The following is a 16,087-nucleotide window of genomic DNA, read 5'->3' as shown; positions in this document are numbered from 1 at the left end:
GTAGATTTTAGAGATCAGGCGCTGGTCGGAGATGTCATAGCTGAAAATTCTTTCCCAGTCTGTAGGTGGTCTTTTTACTCTTTTGGAGAAGTCTTTAGATGAGCATAGGTGTTTGATTTTTAGGAGCTCCCAGTTATCGGGTTTCTCTTCATCATTTTTGGTAATGTTTTGTATTCTGTTTATACCTTGTATTAGGGCTCCTAGGGTTGTCCCAATTTTTTCTTCCATGATCTTTATCGTTTTAGTCTTTATGTTTAGGTCTTTGATCCACTTGGAGTTAGTTTTTGTGCATGGTGTGAGGTATGGGTCCTGTTTCATTTTTTTGCAAAGGGATATCCAGTTATGCCAGCACCATTTGTTAAAAAGGCTATCTTTTCCCCAGTTAATTGACACTGGTCCTTTGTCAAATATCAGCTGCTCATACGTGGATGGATCTATGTCTGGGTTCTCAATTCTGTTCCATTGGTCTATGTGTCTGTTGTTGTACCAATACCAGGCTGTTTTGACTACTGTGGCTGTATAATAGGTTCTGAAGTCAGGTAAGGTGAGGCCTCCCACTTTCTTCTTCTTTTTCAGTAGTGCTTTGCTTATCCGGGGCTTCTTTCCCTTCCATATGAAATTGGTGATTTGTTTCTCTATCCCCTTAAAATATGACATTGGAATTTGGATCGGAAGTGCGTTAAATGTATAGATGGCTTTTGGTAGAATAGACATTTTTACTATGTTAAGTCTTCCTATCCATGAGCAGGGTATGTTTTTCCACTTAAGTATGTCCTTTTGAATTTCTTGTAGTAGAGCTTTGTAGTTTTCTTTGTATAGGTCTTTTACATCCTTGGTAAGATTTATTCCTAAGTATCTTATCTTCTTGGGGGCTACTGTGAATGGTATTGATTTGATTATTTCCTCTTCGGTGTTCTTTTTGTTGATGTAGAGGAATCCAAGTGATTTTTGTATGTTTATTTTATAACCTAAGACTCTGCCAAACTCTTCTATTAGTTTCAGTAGTTTTCTGGAGGATTCCTTAGGGTTTTCTGTGTATATAATCATGTCATCTGCAAATAGTGATAACTTTACTTCTTCCTTGCCAATCCGGATACCTTTTATTTCTTTGTCTAGCCTAATTGCCCTGGCTAGGACTTCTAGCACAATGTTGAATAAGAGCGGTGACAAAGGGCATCCTTGTCTGGTTCCCGTTCTCAAGGGAAATGCTTTCAGGTTCTCTCCATTTAGAGTGATATTGGCTGTTGGCTTTGCATAGATGCCCTTTATTATGTTGAGGAATTTTCCTTCAATTCCTATTTTGGTAAGAGTTTTTATCATGAATGGGTGTTGGACTTTGTCAAATGCCTTTTCTGCATCAATTGATAAGATCATGTGGTTTTTGTCTTTTGTTTTATTTATGTGATGGATTACATTAATGGTTGTTCTGATATTAAACCAGCCTTGCATACCTGGTATAAATCCCACTTGATCAGGGTGAATTATTTTTTTGATGTGTTGTTGGATTCTATTGGCTAGAATTTTGTTGAGGATTTTTGCATCTATGTTCGTGAGGGATATAGGTCTATCATTTTCTTTTTTTGTAATGTCTTTACCTGGTTTTGGTATCAGGGAGATGGTGGCTTCATAGAATGAGTTGGGTAGTATTCCGTCATTTTCTATGCTTTGGAATACCTTTAGTAGTAGTGGTGTTAACTCTTCTCTGAAAGTTTGGTAGAACTCTGCAGTGAAGCCGTCCGGGCCAGGGCTTTTTTTTGTTGGGAGTTTTTTGATTACCGTTTCAATCTCTTTTTTTGTTCTGGGTCTATTTAGTTGTTCTACTTCTGAATGTGTTAGTTTAGGTAGGTAGTGTTTTTCCAGGAATTCATCCATTTCTTCTAGGTTTTCAAATTTGTTAGAGTACAATTTTTCATAATAATCTGAAATGATTCTTTTAATTTCATTTGGTTCTGTTGTGATGTGGTCCTTCTCATTTCTTATTCGGGTTATTTGTTTCCTCTCCTGTATTTCTTTAGTCAGTCTAGCCAATGGTTTATCAATTTTGTTAATTTTTTCAAAGAACCAGCTTTTGGCTTTGTTAATTCTTTCAATTGTTTTCCTGTTCTCTAATTCATTTAGCTCAGCTCTAATTTTTATTATTTGTTTTCTTCTGGTGCCTGATGGATTCTTTTGTTGCTCACTTTCTATTTGTTCAAGTTGTAGGGACAGTTCTCTGATTTTGGCTCGCTCTTCTTTTTGTATGTGTGCATTTATTGATATAAATTGGCCTCTGAGCACTGCTTTTGCTGTGTCCCAGAGGTTTTGATAGGAAGTATTTTCATTCTCGTTGCTTTCTATGAATTTCCTTATTCCCTCCTTAATGTCTTCTATAACGCAGTCTTTTTTCAGAAGGGTGTTGTTCATTTTCCAAGCATTTGATTTCTTTTCCCTAGTTTTTCTGTTATTGATCTCTAGTTTTATTGCCTTGTGGTCTGAGAAGATGCTTTGTAATATTTCGATGTTTTGGACTCTGCAAAGGTTTGTTTTATGACCTAATATGTGGTCTATTCTAGAGAATGTTCCATGTGCGCTAGAAAAAAAAGTATACTTTGCAGCAGTTGGGTGGAGAGTTCTGTATAAGTCAATGAGGTCAAGTTGGTTGATTGTTGTAATTAGATCTTCCGTGTCTCCGTTGAGCTTCTTACTGGATGTCCTGTCCTTCTCCGAAAGTGGTGTGTTGAAGTCTCCTACTATAATTGTGGAGGTATCTATCTCGCTTTTCAATTCTGTTAAAATTTGATTTATGTATCTTGCAGCCTTGTCATTGGGTGCATAAATATTTAATATGGTTATGTCTTCCTGATCAATTGTCCCTTTTATCATTATATAGTGTCCTTCTTTATCCTTTGTGGTGGATTTAAGTCTAAAGTCTATTTTGTCAGAAATTAATATTGCTACTCCTCTTCTTTTTTGCTTATTGTTTGCTTGATATACTTTTTTCCATCCTTTGAGTTTTAGTTTGTTTGTGTCTCTAAGTCTAAGGTGTGTCTCTTGTAGGCAGCATATAGATGGATCGTGTTTCTTTATCCAGTCTGTGACTCTCTGTCTCTTTATTGGTGCATTTAGTCCATTTACATTCAGGGTAATTATAGATAAATAAGTTTTTAGTGCTGTCATTTTGATGCCTTTTTATGTGTGTTGTTGACAATTTCATTTTTGCACATACTTTTTTGTGCTGAGGCGTTTTTCTTAGTAAATTGTGAGATCCTCATTTTCATAGTGCTTGACTTTATGTTAGTTGAGTCGTTACGTTTTTCTTGGTTTTTATCTTGAGTTATAGAGTTGTTATACCTTTTTGTGGTTACCTTATTATTTACCCTTATTTTTCTAAGTAGAAACCTAACTTGTATTGTTCTATATCGCCTTGTATCACTCTCCATATGGCAGTTCAATGCCTCCTGTATTTAGTCCCTCTTTTTGATTATTGTGATCTTTTACCTATTGACCACCATGATTCCCTGTTATGTGTATTTTTTTTTTAATTAATCTTAATTTGTTTGTTTTTGTGATTTCCCTATTTGAGTTGATATCAGGACGTTCTGTTTTGTGACCTTGTGTTGTGCTGATATCTGATATTATTGGTTCTCTGACCAAACAATATCCTTTAGTATTTCTTGTAGCTTTGGTTTGGTTTTTGCAAATTCTCTAAACTTGTGTTTGTCTGTAAATATCTTAATTTCGCCTTCATATTTCAGAGAGAGTTTTGCTGGATATATGATCCTTGGCTGGCAGTTTTTCTCCTTCAGTATTCTGTATATGTCGTCCCATTCCCTTCTTGCCTGCATGGTTTCTGCTGAGTAGTCAGAACATATTCTTACTGATTCTCCCTTGAAGGAAACCTTTCTTTTCTCCCTGGCTGCTTTTAAAATTTTCTGTTTATCTTTGGTTTTGGTGAGTTTGATGATAATATGTCTTGGTGTTTTTCTTTTTGGATCAATCTTAAATGGGGTTCGATGAGCATCTTGGATAGGATATCCTTTCGTCTTTCATGATGTCAGGGAAGTTTTCTGTCAGGAGTTCTTCAACTATTTTCTCTGTGTTTTCTGTCCCCCCTCCCTGTTCTGGGACTCCAATCACCCGCAGGTTATCCTTCTTGATAGAGTCCCACATAATTCTTAGGGTTTCTTCATTTTTTTTAATTCTTTTATCTGATTTTTTTTCAGCTATGTTGGTGTCGATTCCCTGGTCCTCCAGATGTCCCAGTTTGCATTCTAATTGCTCGAGTCTGCTCCTCTCACTTCCTAGTGCATTGTCTAATTCTGTTATTTTATTGTTAATCTTTTGGATTTCAACATGTTGTCTCTCTATGGATTCTTGCAACTTATTAATTTTTCCAGTATGTTCTTGAATAATCTTTTTGAGTTCTTCAACAGTTTTATCAGAGTGTTCCTTGGCTTTTTCTGCAGTTATCCTAATTTCATTTGTGATATCATTAAGCATTCTGTAAATTAGTTTTTTATATTCTGTATCTCATAATTCCAAGATTGTATCTTCATTTGGGAAAGATTTTGATTCTTTTGTTTGGGGGGTTGGAGAAGCTGTCATGGTCTGCTTCTTTAAGTGGTTTGATATGGATTGTTGTCTCCGAGCCATCACTGGGAAACTAGTTTTTCCAGAAAATCCCCTAAAAAAAAAAATGCAGTCAGATCACTATCAGAGTTCTCCCTCTGGCTCAGGCTATTCAGATGTTAATGAAGCCGCCTGGGGAGGGTGGGGGAGGGAACAGAGAGATAAGAGAGTAGCACCTCAGAATATAGCCAGAGTTGCTTGTCTTGCTTGGAATGACTATTATATCTGAGACTCCCGCGGGGAGCGTCGCCTATGTGTGCTGGCTGTGTGGAGATTGCCCCCGGGGGGTCTGGCCCGCTGGAGTCACGGTCAGATCCTCCGCTTCCAGCCCCACGCCCAGCGTCAAGACTCCCCTACTGGGACGGTGCACTCTCGACTCCAAAATCAGTCGCTGCCTCCAGGGGACTTCTCGTCCCTCCAGCCGCGTGGCCGTGCCGCTCCCGAGAACCAGTTGGGCCTCCTCCTGGGGTTAGTTCAGATGGGTGGAGCAGGTCCCCGTGCTTGTGCCATGACCAAGTGTCCCGGCTCGGACGCTGCTCTTTCTGCTCCAAGACCAGTCACTGCCTCCCGGGGACTTCTCCTACCGGCTGCGTCCCACGCTGCCCGTGGAACCGGCTGGTCCCCCTCCCGGGGTTAGTTCAGGGGGGTGGAGCTGCTCTCTGTGCTTGTGCCGTACCTGACTGGTACGCTGGCTCCAGGCTCTGGAAGCAATCGCTGCTTCCCCATATTAGTTCGTTCTCCGTCTCTAAATCTGTGTTTGTTGTTCAGGGTTTGTAGATTGTTGTGTATGTGATGGATTCACTTGTTTTTCGTGTCTTTGTTGTAAGAGGGATCCGAGGTAGCGTCTGCCTAGTCCGCCATCTTGGCTCCCGTTCTGAATTCAATATTTAAGGTCCCTTTCAGATTTAAGCTTCAATGATTCTAAAATACCCACTGTGGAATAGAATTTAATTGTTATGGTATTGCCTATTTTTCCAGATAACTTAAAAAATAGGATTATTAGAAGATTGTCTTGGTAATTTTATTTTATTTAAAACATAATGCACTGCCACATAACCTCCATCATGAAAGAAAGCATTAAGGTGAAAATCAAATATGTTAATTTCCACTTATAAAAAGATGTGTTTATTTTATAAATGATACTAATATCTATATAACTATTGAGTGATTATTATTTGGTAAGCAAGGTTCCAAGTTTAGCAACACATATATATTTGATTGTTAGGAGTACCTCTCTTTTCATTTTATTTCTTTATCACTGGCAAACTCTGTGTGGTCCTATACAAGACTTGCAAAGACACAACTTCATTCCTAAAAGATTAAACTCCTAATTGAGAAAACAACATTATGGTTAAATATCTCATGCATGAACTCTTTTTTTTTTTAAATCACCTTTCCATGGGAAACTATCTTTGACAGAGTAGATGAAATGGCAATCTGTATAATACAATTAAGAAAATGAGAATATCTTTTAGAATTGAAGAAGGGCTGTTCCTTTGTAGAGTAGGTGTTCAATAAATGTTGTTGATTGACTTTCAGTAGACATATATGTGAAAAGAGTAAAAGGAGGTAAAGGAAAATAAAAGGAGAATCGTTATAATTAGATAGCATTTATTAAGCTCCCACAGTTACATGACAAGCTTAGACAAGAGAAGGGAATGTAATACGATGTACAAAAAGGTGTAGGAGGGGGCTGAATCACACAAAGCCAACACTGACTCAGATAGGATAATCAAAAGATTCCAGGAAGCAAGCAGCAATATGGTCAGCTTGACAAGAATCCGTAATTTTCATCGGATTGGTACAGAAAAATATTTTACTATTGTAAGTTACAAAGGAAAGTGTTTAGAAGAAAACTTAAGAATGTGTTTATATAACGGTGTCAGTCTTAATGGTAACTATAGTTGACTGCTGCACATTTTAATTATTGTCTTAAATCGGTCAGTTTATCAGTTCGTGGAATTGAGTGATCCCATCATTTTAGGATCTTTTAATTTGAATTCCATTAATGCAGATAGGGGTCCAATTTCAGCAAATTTTTGTGCCCACTAGTAATGGGGTATAACTGAGAGGAATTTTGTGTCTAAGGCCCATTTAAATACTCTGTATGTGTATGTTTGTTGTTCTTCACCAATGACTGGGGTATTTTATAATAATCTCAAATACTTCTTAGTCTAATTTTCCTTGTTTACTCTGACCTCTTTCATCCCCACTGGAATTCTCAGCAGTTATAGTTAATTGAGGGGGCATAGGACCCAACAGGAAAGCATTAATTTTGGGAAACCACAGTCTTCCACAGTGCAGCCTAAGAGTACCAATTTTTAGCCTTGCACATAAGACCTCACATTTTCCTGGAATCTATGAGAGATGCTATTGAAAAACCATGGCTATTCCCATGGAATAGGCATATAAGAACCATATTCTCTTATGAAGGAAAGAGTTGTATACAATTAGAAAAACACTTAAGAAGCTATGGTGGACCTTTGAGGTTCGATTTCTATTAACAGCACAGTGGACCACAAAATATTTAACTTGGTTTCTTGATTGTCTGTTCGTCTAACCTAGTGTGAGTGTGAAGGGATTTCTTCCTAGAACTATTAATAATAGTAGTAAAACCGAGACTAAGTTATTTTTATTTTCCTGTTGGTCATTTTTAGTGATTCTGCTTTCAATTAGGAGAACTTGTTATAATCATAATTTAGAGGATTAAGTAAAGTTATTTGTGCTCGGGTTGGGTATCTACCTATATATATTTCCCCTGTTGTGAGTTAAGACGATGGATATTTGGTGATTAAAAATAAATCCAGAATTATTTATTGAGTCTCCCTCTTTGGGGAGCATCATGAAAGATGACAGATGAATCAGATAATGAACTATGCTTTTCAAGAACAAGCTGATTAGCAGACACACAACATACATAAATAATTGCAATACAAAGCAGGCAGTTTTAAGTATCATTATAAAATCCATGCATTCAACAAATATTTATTTACCTCTTAATATTTGACAGATGCTATTCTAGGTACTAGGGAGAGAGTAGTGAGCAAGATAGTCAAGGTCTCTAGTCTCCTTGAGTTTACAGTGCGATGGTAACCACACATTGAACAGACAATAAATGAATGAAAAAAACCCAGTTAGTGATTACTGCTGTAAGGCGAGAAACCAGAGTGCTATGATGGAGAGCGTATGATGATCTGGGAAGTGGATTTGAGTTAAGATCAGAATTAGCGAAAGGAATCAGACATCTAGTACTCTGCAGGAAAAGTATTTTCGGTAGATGGAACAGAAAGTGTAAAGTCACTGATACAAAAAAAGTGCTTTGAGTTGTAAAAAAAAAAAAAAAAAAAAAAAGACCAGTGAGTAAGAGGTGGAATAGTAGGAGACATAGTTGAAAACCTAGGTGGGGATATAATCATTAGGTATTTGTAGATCATTAGAGATATTGATTGCATTTTAAATCCAAGGGGAATCCACTGAAGGGCTTTAAGCAGGGGGATTATATGATATTATTTATGTTTTCTAAAAGGTGATCCTGGCTACTATATGCAGAGGGAATTGTAGTAGGACTAAGAGTGGACACAGGGAATCTGGTCATGAAGCTATTGCAAGTAAAGGATGATCACCAATTGCTTTCAGTTCTGACCCATAATGACCCTATAGGACACAGTAGAACTGCCTTACCGGGTTTCCAGGTGCAGCAGTTAAGAGCTCAGCTGCTAATCAAAAGGTCGGCAGTTCAAATCCACCAGCTGCTCCTTGGAAACCCTATGGAGCAGTTCTACACTGTCCTATAGAGTCTCTATGAGTCGAAATTGACTTGGCGGCAGTGGGTTTGGTTTTTTGGTTTGGGTTGTGACCTTGTTAAGTTTCCTATGCTTATAAAATATCCAAGTGCAAGTGCTTAGTAGGACATTGGTCCCTGAAGATCTGGGCTGGAATTACAGATGAAATAGCATATGAAGCTAGAAAGAGAGAGCAGTTCCCCTCTTTGGGTTTCACAAAGTGACAGTTGATTGTACCCTAAATGAGAGGAAAGATTTAAATATAGATAGATAGGAAAAGAACATCGTAGGTCAAGAAAAAACATGAGGAAAGGCTAAGTATTTGGCATGACCATGTCAAGGGAGCTCTTGGAAGGCCAGATTATTTTTGTCAGTGGGAACCACTAAAAAACTGTGAGCAAGAAAATGACATGTTTATTACACATCATGAAATATATAGAAAATATTGGGGGGAGTAGAAGAAGAATCTGGGTGGCCAGTTAGAGAATTAAAGAGATCTTTTACATAAGAAAAAGAAGTAGATAGATCAAAGAGTCACTGTCAGAATTTATAGGAATTTAAAATTGAATGGATTGGGGGGGGGCACAGAAAGTGTCAAGTTGAAAAAAGAGTCAGTGATAACTAGAATTTTGGATCTAAGTGACTGGAAATATGGGTGTGCCAACATTAAGAACAGTAAAAGAAAAGAAGAAGAAAAAAGGCAAACATAAATTTGGGGAGGGAAGAACATCAGGTTGAAGGGTGAAAAATTCAAGGTGTCATTCAACTATTTCCAAATATTCCACTGTGAAAGCAGGCTTTCATCCAGCCTACTCTCATCCCTTCTGACCTGCACATGGGGCTGATTAATACACATACGCTGCACCTGGAAGGGAGCAGTTTGGGCCTTTGGGCTGACTAATCCTATGTTAAACCCACTCCATCCACATGAAGCATTTAGCAGTCTTTCTTTTAGTGACTTTTGGGTTTTGAGTTTAGTCATTACCTTTGGCTGAAATTACTTTTAAATACGGGTATCACTTCCTCTAGTTTATAAGTTTCTTATGTGTAAAGACCACATTATTTTCAACTTCTTCTGCCTAGAGAATCTTGCACAGATTGCTTGCATTCCTGGTGAACTTAGATAAATGTTTTATTATTTAAATAAATAACATCTAGACCTTTGGCTCATATGAATTACCTAGGTCAAGGGTTGGCAAAAGTTTTGCGTAAAGGGCCAAGTAATAAATATTTTGGGATTTTTGTGCCATAATGTTCCATCTCGACTACTCAACTCTGTCATTGTTCCGTGAAAACAGACGTTGTTGTTGTTGTTACGTGCTGTTGAGTCGGTTCCTACTCATAATGACCCTATGCACAAAAGAACAAAACACTGCCCAGTCCTGCACCATGCTTACAATTGCTGTTATGCTTTTGAGCCCATTGTTGCAGCCACTGTGTCAGTCCACCTCATTGAGGGCCTTCCTCTTTTCCGCTGACCCTGTACTTTACCAAACATGATGTCCTTCTCTAGGGACTGATCCCTCCCAACAACATGTCCAAAGTACGTAAGACGCAGTCTCGCCATCTTTGCTTCTAAGGAGCTTTCTGGTTGTACTTCTTCCAAGACAGATTTGTTCATTCTTTTGGCAGTCCATGGTATATTCAATATTCTTTGCCAACACCACAATTCAAAGGTGTCAGTTCTTCTCAGGTCTTCCTTATTCATTGTCCAGCTTTCACATGCATATGATGCAACTGAAAATGCCATGGCTTGGGTCAAGTGCACCTTAGTCTTCAAGGTGACATCTTTGCTTTTCAACACTTTAAAGTGGTCCTTTGCAGCAGATTTGCCCAATGCAGTGTGTCTTTTGATTTCTTGACTGCTGTTTCCATGGCTGTTGATTGTTACGGATCCAAGTAAAGTGAAATCCTTGACAACTTCAATCTTTTCTCCGTTTATCATAATGTTACTTATCGGTCCAGTTGTGAGGATTTTTGTTTTCTTTATGTTGATGTGTAATCCATACTGAAGGCTGTGGTGTTTGATTTTCTTCAGTAAGTGCTTCAAGTCCTTTTCACTTTCAGCAAGAAAGGTTGTGTCATCTGTATAATGCAGGTTGTTAATGAGTCTTCCTCCAGTCCTGATGCCCTGTTCTTCATATAGTCCAGCTTCTCCAATTATTTGCTCAGCACCCTGGTAGCGTAGTGGTTAAGTGCTATGGCTGCTAACCAAAAGGTAGGCAGTTCAAATCTGCCAGATGCTCCTTGGAAACTCTACAGGGCAGTTCTACTCTTTCCTGTTGGGTCACTATGAGTCAGAATCGACTTGATGGCAGTGGGTTTGGTTTTTGGTTTATACAGATTGAATAGGCATGGTGAAAGGATACAACCCTGATGTACACCTTTCCTGACTTTAAACCAATCAGTATCCCCTTGTTCTGTCCGAACAACTGCCTCTTGATCTATGTACAGGTTCCTCATGAGCACCATTAAATGTTCTGAAATTCCTATTCTTTGCAATGTTATCCATAATTTGTTATGATCCACCCAGTTGAATGCCTTTGCATAGTCAATAAAACACAGGTAAATATCCTTTTGGTATTCTCTGCTTTCAGCCAAGATTCATCTGACATTAGTAATGATATCCCTGGTTCCTCATCCTCTTCTGAATCCAGCCTGAGCTTCTTGCAGTTCTCTGTCTATATACTACTGCAGTCACTTTTGAATGATCTTCAGCAAAATTTTGCTTGCATGTGAGTGATACTAATGATATTGTTTGATAATTTCCACATAGACAATGAGTAATTAAATGGACGTGGCCATGTTCCAATAAAACTTAACTTACCAAAAAAGGCAGTGATACAGATATGGCCACCAGCCACTAGTTTGCAGATTTCTGTTCTAAATTATTGGCTGACAAGTTTCCTTCATTTATCTTGCTACCGCCCACCAAAAAAAAAAAAAGATACATTTAACACCTACTATTTTTTTTTTTTTTTTTTATATTAGGCACTTTAGGAGCCCTGGTGGTACAGTGGTTAAGTGCTTGGCTGCTGACCGAAAGTTTGGTGGTTGGAATCTGACAGCCCTCTTTGGGAGAAAGATGTGGCAGCCTGCTTCCATAAAGATTACAGCCTTGGAAACCCTATGGGGCAGTTTTTATAGGGTTGTTAGGAATTGGAATTGACTTGACACCCATGAGTTGTTTTTTTTTTTAACATACATATATCAGGTGCCTAGATCTTAAAGACATCCATGGAAGCAGCAGTCAAGAAATCAAAAGATGCATTGCATTGGGCAAATTACCTGCAAAAGACTTCTTTAAAGTGTTGAAAAGCAAAGATGTCACCTTGAGGACTAAGGTATGCCTGACCCCAAGCCATGGTGTTTTCAATTGCCTCATATGAATGTGAAAGCGGGACAGTGAATAAGGAAAACCAAAGAAGACTTGATGCCTTTGAATTGTGGTGTTGGCAAAGAATATTTACTGTACCATTGACTGCCTTTAAGAAAACGAACAAATCTGTCTTGGGAGAAGTACAACCATAATGCATCTTAGAAGCATGAATGTCAAGATTACATCTCACATCTTTTGGATATGTTGTCAGGAGGGATCAGTCTCTGGAGAAGGACATCATGATGCTTGGTAAAGTACAGGGTCAGTGAAAACGAGGAAGACCCTCAATGAGATGGATTGACACAGTGGCTGCAACAATGGGCTCAAGCATAGTAACAATTGTGAGCATTGCACAGAACTGGGTAGGGTTTCACTCTGTTGTGCATGGGGTTGCTGTGAGTTGGAACCAACTTGACAGCACCTAACAACAGTCAGTCCAGGACCTGACTGGCAAACTAGTAATGAAGTAACATTATGCAAGGTTGTTGTTGTTTTTAGGTGTCATCCAGTCAGCTCCAACTCATAATGACCTTATGTATAACAGAATGAAACACTGTTCTTTCTTATGCCATCTTCACATTCATTGCTATGTTTGACCCCATTGTTGCAGCCACTGTATTAATTCATTTTATTGAGGGTTTCCTTTTTTGCTGATGCTGTACTTTACCAGGCATGATTTCCTTCTCCAGCAATTGGTCCCTTCTGCTGACATTTCCAAAGTAAGCAAGATGAAGTCTCGCCCTTCTCACTTTTGAGGAACATTCTGTTGATATTTTCTCCAAAATTGCTTTGTTCATTATTTTGGAAGTCCATGGTATATTCAATATTCTTCACCAACACCACTGGGTTCTGTGGAAACCTCAAGGGTGGCACACATTTCCATCTGGGGTGATAGGAGTGGGGTTATTCAGACAAGGTCATGGAATTTTCCTAGAGAAAGCAACATTTGAAGCAGAATAAAATGGAGAAGGGTAGCAAAGGGTAACAGGTTATGGGAAAAGGTTATGAAAGGGCCAGAGTCAAAACAAAAGCATGACAGATGCAGTCTAATCCATTCTAGTAATCAATAGGTTTCCCAAGGGCAACATCATTAGATTAAGGAGCGATCATCATACAATTAGTTGAAAAAGTTTTAGATGATGTTACAGTCACCCAGAAAAGTGTGCATAGTGAGACAAGAAATGAGTCATAGGCAGAAACCTGGGGGATACTGACTGAATCAGTTATCATTTACTACATAATAAAATACTCCAAAAATTAATGACTGAAAATAACAACAATTTATTATTTTTCGTAATCTGTGGCTTGCATGGATGACCCTTTTGCTGGTTTCTTGATACTGTGAGTTGGCTTTGTGGCTGGTCTGCTGGTTTCATGCGGGTTTTCTCATGTAGTGGCAGATTGGCTGAGGCCTGGGTTCAGCTGGGATAGCTGAAATGGTTGGACCTTTCTCTCCACTTGGTCTTTCATCTCAGGCTTTTTCCTCAAATGGTGGTCTCAGAACAGCATTCCCAAAGGAAGAAATTGGAAGCTGCAAGTCTTCTTGAGGTCTCCATAATTTGCATAACACAGCTTTGTCACATTCCATTAGTCATAGCAAGTCCTTAGGTCTGTTTAAGGGGTAGGAATAGACTCTTTCTCTTGATGGGAGAAGGTGCAAATAATTTATGGCCAGGTTAATCTGCCACATCTGCATTTATTAAATATGGAGACGAAGCAAGTCCCATAAGGGAACTGAGAAGGAGAAATTAGAAAGGTGAAGGAAGAACCATGTGAGAGTGGCATCAGCTAAGTCAAGGAATGGACAGCTGCAAGGATGAGAGGGAGAGGCCAACAATACGTAATGTTGCAAAGAGGTCAAGCCAGATTAATTCTGAAAATGGCTATTGGGTTTAGCATTTAGGAGATTCCTGATAACTCTTACAAGAAATGCACCTCTTGAGGGTAGTTGGGGCAGAAGTCACTTGGTAGTGGGTTGAATAGTTACTGGGAAACAATGAACTAGAGACAGTAACTGGGAATTGCTATTTGAGTTTGGCTATGAAGGAAAGAGAGTAGAGATCAAACAAAGTTCATTACAACATGACAAGATTGATACACACCGTGGAAAGTTCCAGAGGAAGAAGTAGAAGTTATAAAGAGTTTGAGAAAGGATAAATTATGAAGCAAAGTCTTAGAGGAGAGGTAGACAGTGAAATATTAAAGAGTTTCAAACCTTGGCAGGCAAATGGAAATATGACACTTTTGATATGGATGATGAGTATTTTGCTTACGTTAGTATTTTTAAATTTCTCTCCTGTTCCTTGCACTGGTATATTTGTGTTTATGCAAGTTATTCATTTTGTATTGCTCTTTATTGTTGTTGTTAGCTGCCTTCAAGCCTGCTCCGACTCGTGGTAACCCCATGCATAATGGAATGAAATGCTGCCCTGTCCTGTGCCATCCCCATGATCAGTTGCACCCAGGACTTTTGTGATCTAGAGGATTTTCATTGGCTGACTTTCAGAAATAGGTTACCAGATCTTTCTTAGTCTGTCTTAGTCTAGAAGGTCCACTGAAACCTGTTCAGCATCATAGCAACACACAAATCCCCACTGACAGGCAACTGGTGGCTGTGCGTGAAGTGCGTTAGCCAGGAATCACACCCAAGTCTCCTTCATGGAAGGTGAGAATTCTACCACTGAACTACCACTGTCCCCATTTACTGCTCTTACGTAATTTGTTTTTTTTTACTAAGAGTTGACTATCTTAGATTAAGCTCCCAATAGAAAGCCTTAGCTTCCTTTTTGGAAGTCATATTTTATTGCAGTTTATTTTACAAAACACTCAAAAAATGAGAACCAGAGATAAAGAAGCTCACCTTGTGTTTTTAGCTATCGTCATGGATAATTCAGATTCTTTCAGATTTCTAGTGCCATTCAAATTTGCCAACATATCTCAGAAAACAGAGATACAAGCTTAAAATTGTCATCGTTAGGAAATACCTTCCACCAAAATAGGTAAAACCAATTATGGATTTGACTGCCTACAGAAAAAATAATGCTAATAATTGATATAACCACAGCTCTCATTAAATGTTTGGGCTCGGTAACATTCTTTTAAATAAATATGCTTTGTTGTTATGAAATGTTTCTCTACAAAGTGTAAAACAATAAAGAATCTAGATACTTGTCTGGCACAGGTAACACTGAGAAGTAAGTACTAGAATTTCCAAAGAGATTAGGTATTTTCTCAGCATTTCATTTGCTAAATACTACATGTTAAATATTTACAGTTTGATTATAATCAATTTCCGGAATCTGAACTATGAGCTTAGTTTACTTAACCCCCAGAAGTCTCCGATACACATTCTTTACACATTCCCGTCCCTCTACTCTGCTTATGGGAATTATGTATTGTAGCTACTCTACAGTTATGGAATGTCTGCAGTTTTCTTTTCTATTACTTCCTAGAAAAGAAATCTGGTGTTATATATGTGTGTGTGTGTATACACACACACACATACAAATATACAACAAATTTTCATTGTAAGAGTAATTTTTTCCTTCTGTTTTTGTTAATTTTGTGAAGGATTCCAATTTAAAAACTATTTTAAGAAAAACCTTAACGGATTTGTGTTTAGAGAAAACTTTTGATAGCACTGTCTTTCATGCTTTGTCCATCAAAACAGTGATTCAAATTGTCTTGGTGATCTGAGGAAAGATCTGTACTATTTATAGCTGAAAGAGCCTGTTTTTATCTCTTCCTGATAATGCAGCTCTATGACCTAAAAATGTTACTTCAGAGGGAATTTGCCACATGTCGGGTAAAATTAACCACAGTTAGCTGGTGGGCCGGAGATTCTTCACCATGTGCCTGCTTCATTAGTTTTACTTAATATTGTGTTTGTGCGCACATGCCTTTTAAAGAGAAACAAAAAAAATCGTCATTTAACATTGCTATTTCTATTTTATGTTGACTAAACAATTTATACGGCACTGGGCTTTTTTTTAACAATTTATAGTGTAATATATTTGTTTTTTTATATTTGTTTTACTTAAAAAGGCTTAAGTTTTCCTGAGGTGATCATTTTTTTTTTTTTTTTAAGTACGGGAAACAGTCAAAACAGATTTAAAATAGGTTTAAGCAGTTGTTATAGTTTTTAAAGACTGAACAAATAGGGCATATATCGTGTTTTAGAACCAACTAGAAATAAGTTTATGAACAATTCTCTAAAATTTAAAGACTTGCAATTCTTTCCTAGCTTGAATTGTTTATTCAACACCTATTCTTTCAAAATTCACAATGTTTTATATAAAAAGACCCATATGAATGTTTT

At 37.9% G+C, this 16,087-nt stretch overlaps 1 protein-coding gene across 8 annotated transcripts in view; it reads left to right on the top strand.

Moving 5' to 3' along the window:
* Positions 1-16,087, top strand: part of RASSF9 (Ras association domain family member 9) — a 49,286-nt gene that overhangs the window by 10,608 nt on the left and 22,591 nt on the right. For 2 of the 8 annotated variants that reach the window (XM_049883996.1, XM_049883997.1), the window contains exons 2-3: positions 11,605-11,734; positions 14,139-14,434. The exons of 4 other annotated variants lie outside the window; for them this stretch is intronic. The gene's annotated coding sequence lies outside the window, so the exon portion shown is untranslated. The remainder of the gene's footprint in view (positions 1-11,604; positions 11,735-14,138; positions 14,435-16,087) is intronic. 2 more of the 8 variants (XM_049884001.1, XM_049883998.1) reach the window with 1 other exon arrangement.

This window comes from Elephas maximus, chromosome 4, assembly GCF_024166365.1.
Source record: "Elephas maximus indicus isolate mEleMax1 chromosome 4, mEleMax1 primary haplotype, whole genome shotgun sequence".
Classification (NCBI taxonomy): domain Eukaryota; kingdom Metazoa; phylum Chordata; class Mammalia; order Proboscidea; family Elephantidae; genus Elephas; species Elephas maximus.
Note: the sequence above shows the minus strand (reverse complement) of the source record. Positions and strands in the feature narration are given on the sequence as shown.